The sequence below is a fragment of the Ursus arctos genome, unplaced genomic scaffold, assembly GCF_023065955.2.
Source record: "Ursus arctos isolate Adak ecotype North America unplaced genomic scaffold, UrsArc2.0 scaffold_22, whole genome shotgun sequence".
NCBI classification, from domain to species: Eukaryota; Metazoa; Chordata; class Mammalia; order Carnivora; family Ursidae; genus Ursus; species Ursus arctos.
In genome coordinates, this window is record NW_026622897.1 from 49,432,137 (window position 1) to 49,449,638 (window position 17,502).

The window sequence follows — 17,502 nt, forward strand, 5'->3', positions numbered from 1 at the left end:
GGAACTAGGCCAGACACTGGTGTTTCTAGAGAAGAATCAAGCCAGGTTCCTGTCTTTGGGGAGAGAGAGGCTTGTAACAAGTCCTGTGATAAATGTTATCATCAGGGTAAGAACAAAATCAAGCCTTACAGGAATTTACAGGGATATTTTTCAGAGGAGTTGTAAGTCAAACCAGGCTTTGAAGTCTGAATAAGAGTTTTATAGGTGATGAAAGAAGAATAAGGTATTTGGTGGAGGGTGTGGCTTAATGCAGTACCCAAAAAGCACAAAAGAAACAGTGAAAAGTTGGTGACATCACTAACTAATCAAAAAATCTCTCCCTTGGGATCGAATGGATGTTACTCCGATAGGGGGTTCTGTCACCAAATAGGAAATTCAGGCTTAAAGTGAAGTAAACCTTTTGATGATAGGACTTTTCAGCCATAAGGCAGCATGCTAACGTTTATTGTGATTTTTCAAAATCATAGACTTGTTTGCAACATTTCCTAGACTCACTCACTTCTCAGGACACTTAGGCCATCTTTTAAGAGTAAGATACTTTGGAACCCACCTTGGAAAATGCTAAGCTACAGAGGAGGGTTGTTTCCTGGGGGTGGTTGGAGACAGGTACGGCTGGCTCCTGCGGGTCCCTTCATGGCAAAGGATGAGGCTGGAAGTTTACCCTGAAGGTGATGGACAGCCGGGGCAAGATTTTCAGCAGGGCCCTGGGTTAGAAAGTACTCAGGGCACAGGGGGAAAGTGGTCCAGGGAGGGGAGCCTGGAGGCTGTGAGTCTAAGTCGGAGGCTATAGGGGTTGTTACTCTTTGGTGTCTCTCGCCAGGGACTCAGACCTCGCCTAGGGCAGTCACATTCAGAGACCTTGTTGAGGCCCTCCAGCCGGACACACGCTGAGGTCCATCTGAGTCCTGCAGATGGCCTGTGGCTGTGTTAGCCGTGCCCCTGTTGAGTAGCACTTCTTTTCTTGGAAGGTGACTGGGATCTGCTCACTGGTTGTGGTGCTTGTGTTAGGGCCGTCATTCTGTTTACTGACTGCCACAAGCCCAGTTAGGCAGTCAGTGGTGTTTGCTGTACTCAGTGTTGACATGCTCAGGAACTGTTGCTGACGTGGAGTATTCTTTGTGCTAGGAAAAGCAGAAAGTGTCACCAGGATATTGGATCAAAGACAGTAGTCCGAAGCAATAGTCCTGTTCAATGGAGAGGAAACTTACCAGGTATGAATGTGAAATCCTTTAGGGAAAAACCTAAGCCCTAGAGCCAGATGGCCATGGACTCATGTCCCAGCTGCACAACATCCTGGCTGGATAATTGCAGGCAAGTTCCTTCACCTCTCTGAGCCTCACTTTCCTTGCTGTAAAATGGAAGGAGTAATCCAAATTTTTAAATGTTTGTGAGATGTTTAGCATGCAAAATTGGCTCAATAGATGTTAGCTGCACTTCATTTTTCTTGGGTCTTTAAACTCAATATCCCAAGACCAGACATGGGTTAGTAGCTGCAGCTGTGAAAACGATTTTCACGGTTTTGGTTGAAGAGTTGCTTATGGGAAGGCTGCCAGAAAAGCTGATAGGAGCAGAGGCTCCATCAATAAAAGGAGAGATCCCAAGTCAGGGAGGGGACACTTCCAGCCTCATGCTTATCTGGGCTCTGTTTAGAGATTACCTTCCATTCTGGGTGGTAACTGTAATGGGGATATTGACACATGTCCATACTGACAAGTCAGGGAGGAAGAAGGACCTGGAAGCTGCCCACATAAAGATCAGATGAAAGAGCTCAGGTGTCTTGGCCTGAAAAAGATGAAAAGATGGTGGGAAGTACTGTGATAGAGGGAAAGTTGTATCCTTCTGTCTCCAGAGCAGTGAATTCTCAAAACATATTGGATGGATGGATAGATGGATGGATGGATGGATGGATGGATGGATGGATGGATGGAAAAGTGGCCACAGAATTGGGGAGACCTCATTTTAAATCCCTTCTGCATCGTAAACCAAGAATGACCTTGGGATGGTACTCAGCCTGCCTGCTCCTCAGTTACTCACGGCTGTAGGGAAACCTGCTACGCTGTGCCCTTCTGAGCACTCACTGTAAATACACGTGTGAAGCTCTGAACACTGAACTTGCTGTCTTAGAAGTATTCAGTGAAAATTCTGCTCTGTTCCCGTCATACTCACTGTTGGTGGTTTACAAATTCTGTCGTGTGGAAGGGGAATTGGGCATACCTAGAGTTTCAGAGTGGGACAGTCAGGTTGGAGTTCAGGGGAGTTTCTTAAGGTTAGAACTGTTGAAAGATGATTTGGGTTGCTGTGATAGGAGTGAGCTCCCTGGCCCCGCAGGACGTGTGCGAGCTGAGGTGGCAGGATGCCCATCTGGGACAGCAGAGAGGGGCACTGTCTGTTCAAGGTCTGTAGCACTCAGTAATTGCTAAGCTCTTAGCCTCACTTTAAACATCTGTGAAATAGGGACACAGCAATATTGGCTGTACACTGTAAAGTGACAAAAGAGGCTGCAAACTGCTGCCCCGTGGCGCCGGTGGGCCCCCAGATGGATTTTGGTAGGCCTGCAAAAGGTTGGCCTGTTGTTTGTTTAGAGAGTTCATGTGGCAGTTCAGGTCGTTCAGCTTCTTTTGAGAAGATAGAAGTGAGGGTGGCTGAGCTGTCATCTTCCCCCAGCCCCATGGAGCTGAGATAGGGCCCACCTCGAATTTGCCCCACTCCCTGCCACCTCCAGCCCTCTCTTTGAAACTGAGGCCAGACCTTCTTTCTGGCCTCGAAAGACATTTGCTTTGTGCCCTCAGCCCTCTATGTTAAATTCCAGGCTTCTAGTCTTGCAATCGAGCTTATAAGCTGCAAATAAATCTCCCGTGCTCCAGAGGAGCTGGAAACGCAGCCGGAAGTGGAGGCTGAGGTTTGCTTCTGGGCGTGGGGCTGCTTTGGGTCATGTCCCAGCTTGGCTACTTACTTGCTGTGCTGCTCCTGGCGAGTCACTTAAGCTCTCTGATCTCAGTTTCTTCAGCTATAAGAAGGGGATAATAGTCCAGCCTGCTTGACAAGCGTGTGATGATCACATTTGCGCCTGGCGCTGAGTATGTGCTTAGCAGATAACCTCTATTTTTGTTAAAGCAGCACATCCTAGTATAATGTGAATCATCCGGCCTGATTGGGTTTTTGCTGTCGTGTACCCGAGCACCAAAACCTGGCAAGTTTCTCAACAGCAATGATTTTAGAAGTGTCCTCCCCACATGAGTAGCAGAGGCTGCTGGAACTGGAGCCACTACATGGCAAAGGAGGCTGGTTGAGTGGGAGATGGGTGGCCAGGCCCTCCCTGAGTGGAGGCCAGGCAGGCTGAGCTCCTCAGCCCCCATCAGGCTCCCCAGCCCCACAGTTGCAGGAAGTGCTGTGATTTATCAGGGCCATTGGGCTCTGTTTGGCATCCAACAATTTATAGCCTTCCCAGGGTGAGAGGGAACTAATATGTCACTTACATTTGTATGACACGTAGAAGTGAATCAATGGGAATTTTTCTCCTCCTGGTTTTTTTTTTTCCCTCCTGCTAAGTCTGCTTGCGCTGTGTGCAGTAGACATGGGAGCAAGGGAAGGCCTCTCGGTCTGGTTTGCACCCAGGCTCTCCACCTCACCCATCCTGAAAGCCCCCTCTGTCCTCACCACAGCCCTTTGAGCTGAGGACTCTATTGTCCCCCATTATACAGGTGAGAAGGTGGAGGTGCAGGGAGCCTATGGGAGCTCCTTGCTCACAGTCTGAACAGCAAGAGCAGAGTTCATACTTGGGACTCTGACCCCAAGGCCTGGGCTCATGGATCTCTACCAGAGTGGGAGAACAATGTTGGCCATGCAAAGGAATAGTAAAAAAAATCCATTTATCAGGCAGAGACAGGTCAGCCCATCCCTGCCAGTGGAACACACTGGCCATTGCGCAGAGCACAGTTGGGGCAACATGGCAGTCATGCCTCCATCCCTACACTTTCTCACTGAATCATTCATCATGACCAGGCCAGGCCAGTGCTCTTCTGCTCCCTGTGGGGCTCTCTTTCCCTCCTTCCTGGTCAGGCAAAGGAAACATCTGGTTCCCAGCTCTCCTGTGAGAGTCTCACTTCATTCGTGTGGTCTCACCCTCAGGACTTGGCTGAGCAGGGTGGCTGGGGTGTCCTCTCCACCCTGTGTGGCCTCTGTTGCCCTGGTGAGAAAGTGGAAACTGGTCCTTGGCAGGGGTGGCCCAGGAGCTGAGAGTGTCAGGCTGACCGCCTCAGGCTGAGAGTCCCCACTCTGCCCCCTATTAGCTAAATGGCATTGGACACACGGCTTCATGGCTCTTCATCTGTCACGTGGGGTAGTAACGCATCACAGGATCACGATGGGTGCCTGTGGGACGCTTAGCTCTTGCCTCCGGTGGCTGGGATGGCCCACTTGCTTGTCACAGTTACCCTCAGAGAGGGTGAGCATTACCGTTCCTTTCTATAGACAAGAAAGCCGAGGTCACTTGTTCTTGCATTTGTTCTTTATGAAGTTCTGTTTGTGCACCAGGCTCAGTGCTGGGTGCTGAGGAGACAGGGAGGGCTGGCCCAGCTCCCAGAGAGCCCGGAGCCTGGGGCTGGCCTCTTCCCCCACAGCCTCCTGCCTCTCAGCCCAGCACTGCCGAGCTGGCAGCACCACGACACTCCTGCCTCCTGGGAGGCCGGGGAAGGGATAGGGCCTGGGGTCCTCCGTGGGCCGCCCAGCGCGCCAGAGCTGACCGTGCACAGCGCTTCCCACATCTGCGTTCACCGAGGCCACGTGGACATCAGCCATAGTGGGAGTATTTATACCATGGAAATTGGCCAGTAGGACTTTTTTTATATTTTCCCTGAGAGTGGCTCGTTAAACATTTTTCAACGCACCACTACCCAAATCTCTCCACTTCCCTCTCATTCCATGTCTCCCGTTCTAGCCACTTTCATCTCTTCCCCAGCAGATGCTGCCCAGCCGCCCTGTGTGCCCTTCTCCTGTCCGTTCCCCACCTGGCAGCTGGAGAGGTCTTTAAAACACGTAAATCAACGGCTGTCAGTCTTTCTGTGAAACCTTCCCGTGGCTTCCCAGAACACTCAGAATGAAAACCAAACTCCTTGCTGAGGCCCGCACAGCCTACTTTACCTGCCCTGCCAACTTCTGATCTCATCTCCCCCTTCCTCTGCTAACCTGGCCTCCGACACACTGGCCTTCATCCTGTTACTGGAAAGAGCCAGCACTTTCCTGCCACAAGGCTTTGCGCTTCTCCTGCTGTTGAGAGTGTTCTGCCCCCAGGTTTTTAGATGGCTGGCTTCTTCTGAGAAGTTATCCATGCCTTCACTCAAGTGCCACCTCCTCCGAGAAGTCTTCCTTGACCACACCTCCCCCCAACAGAGATAAGTCCTTCTGTCTACCTACCCCTGTCCCTCCCAAAGTCACTTTCTACGGTAGCCCCCAGGTCTGTTTACAACTTAATCTGCCATTTCTCCACCAAAACCAAAGCTCTACATTGCCTGTGACTGAGGGTGGCAAAGCAGAGGCACTTAGCAAATATTTGATGAATGAATGAAAGTCTCACTTTTCCAAGAGAAGGCACCCCGGAGGAGGTCTCCCCCATCACTGCTGAGCTGGGGGACTGCAACAGAAGTTCTGGCTATGTGTTGGGATGGGTCTGAAAGACAAACATTTTGGTTTCTAACAAACAAGGGGAAGAGACATCTTGCTAAGGAAGCTTTTCAAATAACCTCCCCACGCTTACATACCCCTGGGTCCCTCAGGGTGACAGAGGGGGCTTGATCAGGTCACGGGGCTTTCATTAAGTGCACTGAAGCATTGACTCCCTAAATTGTGCCCTGGAAGCATTTCCCTACGTAGTCCATGGGCAGAACCTAGAAACCTCTAACTCTCAGGCATTTTCCTATTTAAGTGGCATTTAAGAGACAGTGGTGGAATTGCCTTTCTGGAGAAACACAGAAGCCGTGGAGCTATTTGGATGCAGATTGATGAGCTTAGACTGCTTCCCCCAAGGAAGGAGTCTTTTTTCCATTGTTTCCCTGTGTGAGTCTGGTTTTGTGTAAAGGCCAAGGGCGGGGCCAAAAAAAAAAAAAATCTCATTTCAAATTCTAACTCTGCCCTTCCTAGATTTATGAGTGACTTTGGGCAAGATACACTATGACTCAGTTTTCTCAGCTGTAAAATGGGAATGATAATTGCACTAACCTCGCTGGTTTAACTCACTGTGAACTTAAAACTGAGATCACTTAAATTCAAGGATCTAGTCGATATGACTGTCGCATACAGAATGCTTGTGGGGGTGGTGCTGATGTATGAATGGATACATCGTAAAATGCTCCTTTCCAGGGTACTTTTGCGACTGGCCCTAAACTTTCATTTAAGGCACAGGAATTAAATGAAAGGTAATTGACTTGTAGACCTTCCTCATTGATTCAAATTAAACTTCACTATCATCCAGTGGTAAAACACTTGGCCTCTATCTCAATCATAGTATTTTATTTCTGTAGAAATACTGCATCCATTAAAATTATCCATTTCTGTGGCACTTAAAATCGTCAGCAGAGTCTTTTTGCTTCACCTTCTGGCTGACTTCTGTAACCTCACTTTGCGAAGGCTGGGGGAAAAATGTCTGAGTGCTTACGAAGATTAATGCTGTGTTTTAAGTGTCAAGACCCGAGTGTATTTCAGTTCGCGGCAACCCCTGTCTTTCCCTGATCACCTGCTGCAGCCAGAGCTACCGGTAAAGGGAAGGGACGGAACTAAGTGAGTTGAGGCCCCTGCCCTTAAGGAGCTTATCATCCACTTTTTTTTTTTTCTTTTTTACTAGTTCAGGAGTTGTGTCCTAATTTCTTCCATGGTTAATAGATATTTCCCCAAACTCACCGCATACCTAGCACGGGGTTATGGGGACAGAGATGAATGAGACCTGGCGCCTTCCCAAAAGGAGGCGTCTGCCTGGCTAAGGAGGCAGTCATGAACTTGAAGGAGCTCCAGGAAACGTTTAGAGTGGGAACTGAGTCTGCAGTGCCCTGCCCCACGGCTCTCAGTCACAGTGTTGGGATTCTGCTGGGAGAGCTGTGCCTTATAAATCCCACGCATGGTGTGTGGCTGCTGTTGGAGAATCCGACCTCAGTCTGGCAGCGAGTGGGACAGGAAGAGGGATGAGAAACAGACCAGAAAGTGACCCTTTTTCACATCGTCCAATACATGCTGTGAAAGACAAATGAGCCAAGAGCTAGGGGACTTCAGGCGAAGGGGGTTTACTTAGGCCTGGGGGTCCAGACTGGGTTGGCAGCAAAGGAAGCCTTTGAGGGGACCGGGAGGGTGGAATAGTCCCTGATGGGCAGGGACAGCCTTTAGGCAGTGGTGATTATAAGCAAAGGCACAGTATGGGACGGTCTTTGGGTTGACCTGGGGTGGCCTGCTTGGGCTGGGTTGTGTCTAACAGGAGAAGCGGAAGCCAAGTGGAAAGGAGATCGGGGCCTTACTCATAAAGTCCTGGCATAGCCATCTAGGACTTGTACTGCTTTTTTCAGGGAGTAGAGGAGGCCAGGATGGTTTTTGAGCCAGGTTCTCCTTCAGAGAGGTGGGACTTTAAAAAAAAAAAAAAAAACTTTGTTGATTACACTATATTAGGAAGTCTCTTCCCCCCACAATATGTTCCTGGGATAAGACACACGTTTCTTCTCTGAGGGTGGTGGTTAGTAATAGGCACACGACCCAAAGTGGGAGCAGGAGAGGCACGCCGAGACGCAAGCGGGCACACGTTTAATGAGTTCACAAAGTGATTTTGTTTCCTCATTTTCACTTCGCCCCACCCCTCCCACCCTGGTGTAAAAATGCCGTGATGGAGCTGTGTCTCATGATCCCTTGAGGATGGCAGGAGCTGCGGGGCGTGGCCGTGTGGCTTCTGCCGGGGCTTATGGAGCCGTCTGCGTGCGTCTTCATAGAGATGTGAGGGCAGTTCACCGCATCGGCCGTCTTGGGGCCAGCGAATGATAGCATGATGGCAGCGTCTGTTCACCGAGCGCCGTCCGAGTAGTGGGCGGCGTGATCTCGTGAATCCTTGCAACATTGTGACAGGCAGGCGTTGGACAGATGACGCTGTCCGAATGCGGCACCCGGGCATCACGTTCAGAGCGTGATGGGAGTAAAGGACAGGGCCGAGGGAAATTGGCAGGGTCTTTCACTCCGGCTGTGAGTTCCAATTCCGTCTTGGCCACTTGGCTTTTCTGAGTTTCCTTGTCAGTAAAAAAGGATGTTCCTCCTTGATAGGGTCCTCGACAAGAGTAAATTAGCCTGTGTCCGGCCCACATGAGCTGCTCTTGGGGAGTCATTAAACGTTGGGAGGCTGGGACCCTCCCGCCCCTGGCACAGGGCAGCATCCGAGTCTCGGGTGCGGGGCAAAGCTAGCTTAAAGCTGTCACCACCAGCCTTTCCCTATAACACCTTCTCTCCTCCCCTCACATGCCAGCTTTGGAGCAGCTCCACGACTTGTTCTGACAGCAGGAGATGGGGGAGGGGCACCAGAGCAACTCAGTGTCCTCCTCCTCAGAAAATCTATCACTGGCCATGTGGCAGTTTGCACTTGCCAGGACCTTCCCTAAGAGCCGCTGAAGGCATCGAGAGGCAGAGTAGCCACCTCTTGACTTCCATTTTATCTGAAGCCTGAGGCTAAGGTGCTGATTCATCGTTGTGGTTCTGGAAACTCCCTTTCTCAGGCTTCCTGTTTCTCTTCTGTAAAGCCCTGACTGAGATGGCTCTGGGGAAAAGTAGCAGTGTCACCTACTCAGAACAGTCAAGAGTCCCTAGTCCCCATAGAGGGTTCTCTACAGGAATAGAACCAATAGGACATCTATATATCTATATCTACATATACATCCATACGTATGTCTACGTGTGTGTGTGTGGATGTACACAGAGGTTGAGAGAAAGAGAAAGAGAGAGAGAGATTTATTTTAAGGAATTGGCTCATACGACTGTGGGGGCTGGCAAGTCAAAGTGTGAAGCAGGCCAGCAGGCTGGAGATTCAGGTAAGACTTGAAGTTGTAGTCTTGAGTATGAAATCTACAGGGCAAGTCAGGCAGGCTGGAAACTCAGGCAGGATGTCTGTGTTGAATCTTGAGGCAGAACTGCTGCTGCTTCGAAGAAATCGCCATCTTTGCTCTTAAGGCCTTCAGCTGATGGGATGAGTCCCTCCCACATTATGGAGGGTAATCTGCTTTATTTGAAGTGAACTGATTGTAAATAGTAATCATATCTGAAAAAATACCTTCACAGCAACGTCTATACTAGTATTTGACCAAACAGCTGGGCACCATAGCCTAGCTAAGTTGACACATAAAATTAACCACACGGTCCCTGAGAAATTTTGCCTTTGAGGGCAAGTCACCTTTCTTAGGAAGCTCAAGGGCCTGATGAGGGATGCACTTTGCAGCTGAATCCCCAGACCCAGGGAATCATCAGCAGATATGGGTCAATGTTTCTGAGCAAGAGTCCAGTGCAAGAGTGGAAAGAGCTCTAGATGGATTGTCAGAAGTTTTACTGGATGCTGACTGTACCTTGAGCCTTGAGTTAGGTCCTCTGGGACCAGAGGGGAGAAGGAAAACACTACGGCCTGAAAGACATGGCCCATACACAGGTAACACCATTATAGTAAGTTCTCAGCGCCAAATCAATAAAACTTGTGTAGAACGGTGCTTTGTAAAAATCCCATCAGTCTAGATTGAGGGTCGTTATGAGAAAGCGTCTACTGTGAGGTGCCTCTCATTCCAGCCCAGGGAGGCTTAATCCTCTGTGAGTCGTGGGCCCACTGAGAATCCACGCAAGCCATGGAACTTCCCCCCAAACAGCGCTCACCCCAAAACATACCTCGGTGTCTTGTGACCTGTTTCCTGAGGTACAGTGACCAGGATGAAGCCCGTGTGGATTAGAAGGTCCTTTCTGTGAGCAGTCTCAGAGAAATTTCATCTCTTCTCAGTGTTAAGAATAAATGTTCCTCTCCAGGGAAGTGAGTTTGTTTTTACCTCGTAAACACAGAATTGTGTGAACATTAATGTCCCATTTCCCCTACAGATGGCTAGGGAGTGCAGGACCAAATCTGAGGTCGGCCTGTTAAGGGAATTAACCTCATTCCTGCCTTGATTTTGGTTATTGCCTCCCCCCCTTTTTTTTTCTTCTTTCTCATCTACTCCCACTCTGTGCCACACTGGTGTGTGTTGTGGTTGTATTGGCTTTTGTGGTTTTTTTTTTTTTTTTGGTTTTTTGTTTTGGCCTTCTTTCTATCTGTTTAAATACTCTTTTTTGGCAACAAGGCAAGGTGGAAAGATACAAACACCGAGACCTTACCACCGTGGAGCCTCCAAGGTGCTGTGGGACCATAGAGGGGAGAGCACCTGGCTCAGTCAGTCTTACGTTGGGGGAGGCAGGAAGGGGAAGAGCAGGTCCAATGCATCATTTGTGGGTCCCCGTGCAAAAAGGAAATGCAGAGCCCCTTGTTGAAGACAGCAACAGGAGAGCGTGAAACCAAGCCTGGGACTCTTCTGAGCATGGCTAAGCCTGGGCTCTGTGCTACCCCACAGGTCGGATGGCCATGAATCCAGACCTGGTTAGGGAGGGAGGCTTCCCAGTTCAGCTGACATTTGAAAAAGCTGGGTAGGACTTTGCTAGTGGAGCACGGAAAGGAGGGAACAGCTAGTGCAACGACGGAGACGTTAGGATTTAGTCCTGAGAGGGGATGTAGCAAGAGGGGTGTGGGGAGGGTAAAAACGGGTGAGGGCGGCAGGACTTTATAAATCACCAAGAGCCGTGCCTGTGATTACGTGTAATTCCTGTCACTCCCCATCCCAGAGGGTCCACATGAAACTAATTTCACATTGATCTCCAGGCCCCACATATTCACATTCCAGTCAAGACCCAGGACACCCTCATCCGCCTTTTACCCTTCCATCCCAAGCAGCCCGACAGTGCCACAGCACACTGGGACCAACCAGTCATTGGTGATGTGAAATCCATCCGTGGGCCTTGTAACACCTCAAGCTCCTGGCCGCCCTGCGCGAGCTGCTGAGGGGGGGGGGGGGCGCTGTGGCGGCAGGCTCCGAGATGTGTTTTCACTCAGCATCCCACAGTCTTCCTGTGACTTTGAGACATCAACAGGCCTCATGAACTTCTGTCGCCTCCTTCAGCATGTCCCAGATTGTCCATTTTTTTGCCATTCCCTACTTGCACAGAGAGTCCTCAAAGACGGCCCCGTGACAAGTCTTTTGAGCTCAGACAGATTGCCTGCTCCCTCCTGGCGATGTCTGGCTCTTTCTGTGCCAGCAAGCACCGGGTGGTTAAGCCCCTCCCTCCTCCCTGTGATTTCTTGCTGCTCTTTACATCACCTTCCCTGATAAATCATTGGGGACGCAGCACTACCAACAGTGTTGCCATCAACCCTTTCTACAGGTCCTTAAACGAGATCCCACTCTGAAGCCTTTGAGGCTGTTTGTTTGCCTGCAGATGTAACAGTCAGGGTGGTGGGGGAGACACACGTGTGGTGTCTGAAAGCACTTTTCTTCCCCTCCTCTTGGCGGGAGAGCATCTCACGTAGGTCATTGTAGCAGTGGGGGTCCCGACGCATCCCTGTTGGATGGATGGAAGGGAGTCCTGCTTAAAGCTCTTACTGTTCTCCTGAGTAAACTGAGACCCAGAGAGGCCAAGAGACTTGTCTAAGGTGGTATAGGTAGCCAGGGGTGAGCAAACCTCCAAGCCAGGTCTCCTTCTGCTCCTGAGATGTACTCACTGCAGGGGTGAGTGGTGTCAAGCTCTCAGCAAGTCTCTTGGTTTCTCAGAGCCTCCCTTTCCTCGTCCCTCATTGGGGATGTCACCACCTTTGTGTCAAGACTGATAAGAGGATACTAACAGAAGCATTTATGCAGAAGCACCCAGCTCAGTCCTAAACCATATGACCTGGGGCCGGTTGCATAACCTCTCTGAGCATCAGTGTCTTAGTGTCTAACATAAAGGCCTTTGGAAGGATTTAAAAACCTGACTTCCAACAGTGCCTGGAGCATTGTAATAATCACTATGTAAATGTGAGCTACTTTCATTATTACCATTTTCCTCATTATTGGCATGGAGTAAGCAAGCCCTTGGTAATTATTTTTCCCCTTTTGTGTGGGCAGAGCTGCCGTGTGCCTAGCATCAGGGCTCTGGAGATAAACATGAATTTAAACCCTGGTTCTGCCTCCTGGCAGTGTGACACAGGACAAGCAACTCAACTTTCCCGAGCCTTAGTTTCCTTATCCAAGAAGTGGGATAGCTATAATCACCTCGCAGAGCTGCCGGTGAGGACCAGCCGTTACTCACCTGTCACATCAGTTACGTTCAAACATTTCTAGCGCTTAGTGTTTCTTTCTCCAGTGCAATTTTGATTGATTTCAATGTAAAATTCCTCCAGGCCAAAAGCCAGGCAGCCCTCTCCATGCCCCGCCTGTTGCTCCAGGAGCTGTTGCCCACAGCTTAGGTCGTTTGCATCATGCAGCAGTACTGCAGTAATTCCATGTGATGGAGGCATGATGAAAAAGCAGCTAACACGCACAGCCCAGGGATCTTGGCTAGTCTGGTGACCAAAACCTCCACAGGTAAACACAGTGCAAACACCTGCATTCGGTTGCGGGCCTGGGATTTTACCGGAGGTAGGAGGCAACAGAAGAGGGGAAGACCGGGAGCCAGTGGGCTGGGGGGCTTACCTGCTCCACCAAATGTGAGTGACGTGCTTGCTGCCCTGCTAGAAACTTCCATTGCTGTAGAAGGTAGGTGGGTGACACAAAGAAGGAGCGAGAGAGCCTGCAGGCCCGTTAATCACTGGGGAGGCCTCTACCCGGTTGGAACGTCTTATCAGCTAACTGGATGCCCAGTCTGGGTACTCGCCTGGTGTGGACTCAGGATTAAGGTCAGGACTAGGGACTTCTGGATGGGATGGTTGGAAGGATACTGGCCGAATGTGCATCTCCACTGTATCAGTGTAGAGAGCGTGGTGGTCGGTCCTGGGCACACCATCTGTACCCACCTGCATCTTTGTGATAAAGAGAGAGGGTGTCCTACTCCTGTTACCTGTCTAGTTCCATCATATTGCCCACTCTTCGCTATCCCCGCGTTAAAGGAAAAAGAGTTTGTTATCCGTTTAGCACAGAGACACAAGCCTCCAGAGCAGGCTGCGTGTTGCTGGCAGTCCTCTTCGCTATGTGCCAAATTGTCCATCAAGGGGAACAAAATTAAGTTGTAGATATTTGACTTTCTTTTTACTTGCAATGGTGATGATTTTATACAGATCTACTTAATTTGAGGGTTTAGTTACTTGCTTCTTGCTTCAAAAGAAAGGAAGGTGCTGCTCATTTCAACAGGTCCTTTCTGTGCTGTAGGTGCAGTTTGGGACTCTGGAGTCAGCAGGGTGAGCCAACCCTTCTGAAATTGTGCCCTGAGAAACCCCATCTCTCCTCCTGCTTCACAAATCACTTGGCTCTGAGGGATAATGGAGGTTCATGAACCAGTAGGTAGAACGCGTTTCTCGTGTCAGTTCAACGTCCTATTTTGAGCAAAAGGGATTTGGAGTCAAACATTGCAATACTGTCATTTCCTGTTCTGTGACTGGAGGAGAGTTACTTTATCTTTCTAAGCCTCAGTTTCTTCATCTGTATAATGGGGATGATATTAGTCCCGATTGCACTTTGGGGGTTTTAGTGCAGATAAATGAGACAGTGCAGCAAAGCTCATGGCTCGGTCGCTGCTATGTGGCAGGCACTGGAAGGCCACTGGCCCTGAGGCTGCATCTGTGGCTGCTGCTGGGGCCTGAGTTGCACAGGCTTCAAGACTTAGGGAGTCACATCCACCATCCTGATTGTCCACCCTCCCCTTGCTGTACAGGCCCTGCGAGCTCCCTCTTGTACTGGCTCATGAGAACGGACTGTTCATTGTTCAGGGATTTTGTGAGCCAGTTATTAAACACAGACATTATTAAAGATTACAATATATTAAACTTACACTTAAATAAATTATGTTAAGAGAAGGTATACATAATGAACACTCACCACTTCCTGATTATTTTACTACATTATACTTTGCTCCTGAAGTTATTTACATCTGTTTTATCTGTGTGGTGGATATACTTGGGATGGTTGTACCGTTTATGTCTTCCCATCTCCACTTTCAGTGGCTCTCCTTAGCTTGAAATCGGCCATGGTAGGAGCATTTGGCCATAGTAGGAGTATTTGCACCATGGAAACCAGTAAGTGCTACAAGTCAGCTCCTCTCCTCTCCCCCACAGAAAGCCGGTTGTATATCGTCTTGGGGTGAAACTTACTAATTAGTTTGGTTTTTCATTGTTAGACAAGTGCTGATCAGAAAATCCTTTATTATGTTGAGCCGAAATGTGTTTCTTCTAGCTTGAAATCTACTTGGAATTTTCAGTGATTTCTTTCACTAATGAAAAATATTAATTTTTTCACTGGTAAAAAATACTGCAAATAAATACCATGGTCTAAGATAATGTCTTGGCCTCTTTTGTACCTACCCTATCCATAGTGTGTGGAGCGTGGTAGGTGCTGGAGAAATTGTTGTTGTGTTAGGTTCACTGTCTCTGTATTCAGAGGAGGATTTTTAAAATGTCATTTCTCCGATGGGACTTTTCCCTCGAAGCATTAACTGGTTTCAGAAATGCTTAAATTGTGATGTTGAGGAAATCCAGCCTCAGAGCTGAAATGTACTTAAATTTTTCCACTTTGAGTATTTGCTGTTTGACTCTTGTAAAACCATTGACTCAATAGAGGGGAAGCAGGTCTCATTTTGAGCCACCGTGGAAAGCCACTTCCCTTCCAGAGATCCTTCTTTATGAGTGACCAGACACCAACCCAGGACGATTCCTTCAGTGCCAGACAAAACCAGGGAGAAATGTCAGGCTGCTCAGGTGTAAGTCTCAGAGAGATGAAAGCAGCAAGTGGGAAAATAAGCAGAAGCCCAAGGTAAAGAAGGTTATTGTGAAACTTTGGGGCTTTTGAAACGGAGGTAGAAAGGCCACTGAACAAGTTAGCATTTGGCCAGCTTGGTTGGAGTTTGGGAGTCAGACATGCTCGAGTTCAGATTCTGGTTGTGTGTCTCTGATGAGCTGTGTGACCTTGGGCAGGTCACTAAACCTCTCTGAGCTTCTATTTTACTTTATCTGAAAATAGAGATCGTGATACTCTTCCCATTGTTTGTCGGGGGTGGATATTAAATAAGGTAAAGCTGTGAAGGCCCAGGAACATACCAGGTATCAGTAAGAATTAGCTACTCCATTTGTCATATCAAGACAAGTTTTTGCCAAATAACTTAGGGTTTAAGGGACTTAAAATGTCCTTGAAAAAACAGGTACTCTGACTGTATCAAAAAATATTTTGTCTTTATAGCTGTAGACATAATTTTATAATTTTCGTTTTGTAAAAATAAAGACTATCCACACTGAGTTTGTCACAGCTCAGGACGGAGGAGATGGTGGTCTGATTCTGCCATTTTGCAGAACAAACACAAGTTTCTGCACATGGGGTTTTGTCTTCCTTGAACCTAAAACAGTATATGGATGTTAACAAATTTTTGTCCCATACCGTGATTTCTATGCGGAATTTCCCAGAGGGGGACTATTGAGCTCGGTGTTTTATAAACTCCACTAGCCTTAGAGAAAATTGTTTTAAAAGTCATTTTTTGTCATCATCCATTGGACACCGATTTGCTAGGCAAAATCGAATGTAGGACACTGTTGTATAAATGAAATAACAGGTGCATGGCAAGAGGTTAATAACTCCCATTGCCCAGTTTTGAAGAGAAGAAAAATCATGGTGTCACTTCTACTCTTGACATTTTGTTCTGTGTCACCTCTTGAAGCAAACAAAATGTCTGTGCATTTTAAAGAGGCCCCAATTTCTTTCTTTCCAAAGTTCTCTAGAGCTGTTCCTCTAAATATTTTGGTTAGAGGTGGGAACGGTGGGAAACCTGAGAAACCCGGCCCGTGGTGAGGAGACGTTGACTCTGAGTCTCGGTCACTCCCCATTTGCCCCCCACCAGCTTTCCTGGGGCCGATGGTAGCAAATCATAAGAAATGTGAAGGAGTTCTCAAGTATGTAAAACCAACGGCATGTGCTGAGAAATATAAATGTTTGCTCTAAGGGTGTGCAGTATAAACGCTTACAAAATTTTAGTGAAATAAAAAGGAAAAACCAAGAGCACTTCAGCTCTGCAGACAATAATACTCAAATGCAACCCCTCTGCTTTCCTCTTCCTTCCTTTTCTTTTTCTTTCTACTCTCTCCAGCAGATCTATTCTCTCTGTCACTCTTTATCGATCTGTGCCCCTCTTTTCTCTCACTGTGTTTCCTCCTGTGGCGTAGAATATTAGGAGATATTGGGAAAGCATCACCATTCTCCCTAGATTATGAAAAAGAAGCAGTGGCTTTCAGACATTGTTCAGAATGCAAGCCATAGTAATAAATACTTCTTAGATCCTGCTCGGTTACCCACTGGGTAATGACAAATCTTGCTCTTACTACATGTGAAGAAATCTGACATTTTAGATTCCTTATTCTTTTGGGGGGGGTCCATTCTTTTCTCTTCTTTTAAAAATGCTGTTTCCAATGCAATAAATTAATTTCTTGACTCAAGAATGGGATGCAACCTACAGCTTGGAAACACTGGCCTAGAGCAGGGAGCCTCATACTTAAATGTGCATGCAAACTGCATGGGGGCCTGATAAGTGGCAAATTCCGATTCTGTAGGTCTGGGGTGGGGTGGGTTCTGTATTTCTAATGAGCTTCCAGGTGACACTGATGCTGCTTGTTTATAGACCACGTGTTGGGAATATTTCTTCAGCAAAGGAACTGTTCAGCACCATGGACAGGAAGCCATCCCCCAACCAACCAACAAACTTTGAGTCGTCCCAAGTGTTTGGTCTCTTTGCAAGGCATGTGACACCTTTGATGAGAAAGGAGAGGAGTTTATCCAAGACTGCCTGACCTTGTAGAGCATCCTCTCTTTCTCTTTCTTTCTTTGGAAGAAACCCTTGGAGCAGTGGCGCAGTCAAGGACTGGCACACAGTACGGGACTGGGGTCCCTGATAAACTCTGTTCATGGGAAACAGCCCAGCTCTTCTTGCTTTCCTCCTGATTGCTCTGGTTTGTTCCAGGTCCTGCCTGGTGACTCACTGCAGCTCTGCCTGGCAACTCACTGCAGCTCTTGCAGAAAAGTCTCAGAATGCCCTTCTCTCAGATCCCCATTCTGGTGAACTACTCTCACACTATTACTCAGCTTAAATAATGAGGCATAATCTTTGCCTTTGCACGTGTTCCTATTACTCTTTGTACATAATTCGGTTGGAGCCATAAGCATATATTATTCAAAGCATCCATATCTTTATATCTTCCCCCAGTCTTTCTTGGCCCTGGTCACATTAGAATCACCTGGGAAGCTTCTGAAAAATACTGATGACTGG

General features: G+C 48.2%; 1 protein-coding gene across 1 annotated transcript in view; it reads left to right on the plus strand.

Annotated features, from left to right (window-relative positions):
* Positions 1-11,111: 11,111 nt before the first annotated feature.
* The window catches only part of TENM4 (teneurin transmembrane protein 4), a 593,869-nt gene continuing 587,478 nt past the window's right edge, over positions 11,112-17,502 (plus strand). The window contains 1 exon segment of the mRNA XM_048217331.2: positions 11,112-13,540. The gene's annotated coding sequence lies outside the window, so the exon portion shown is untranslated.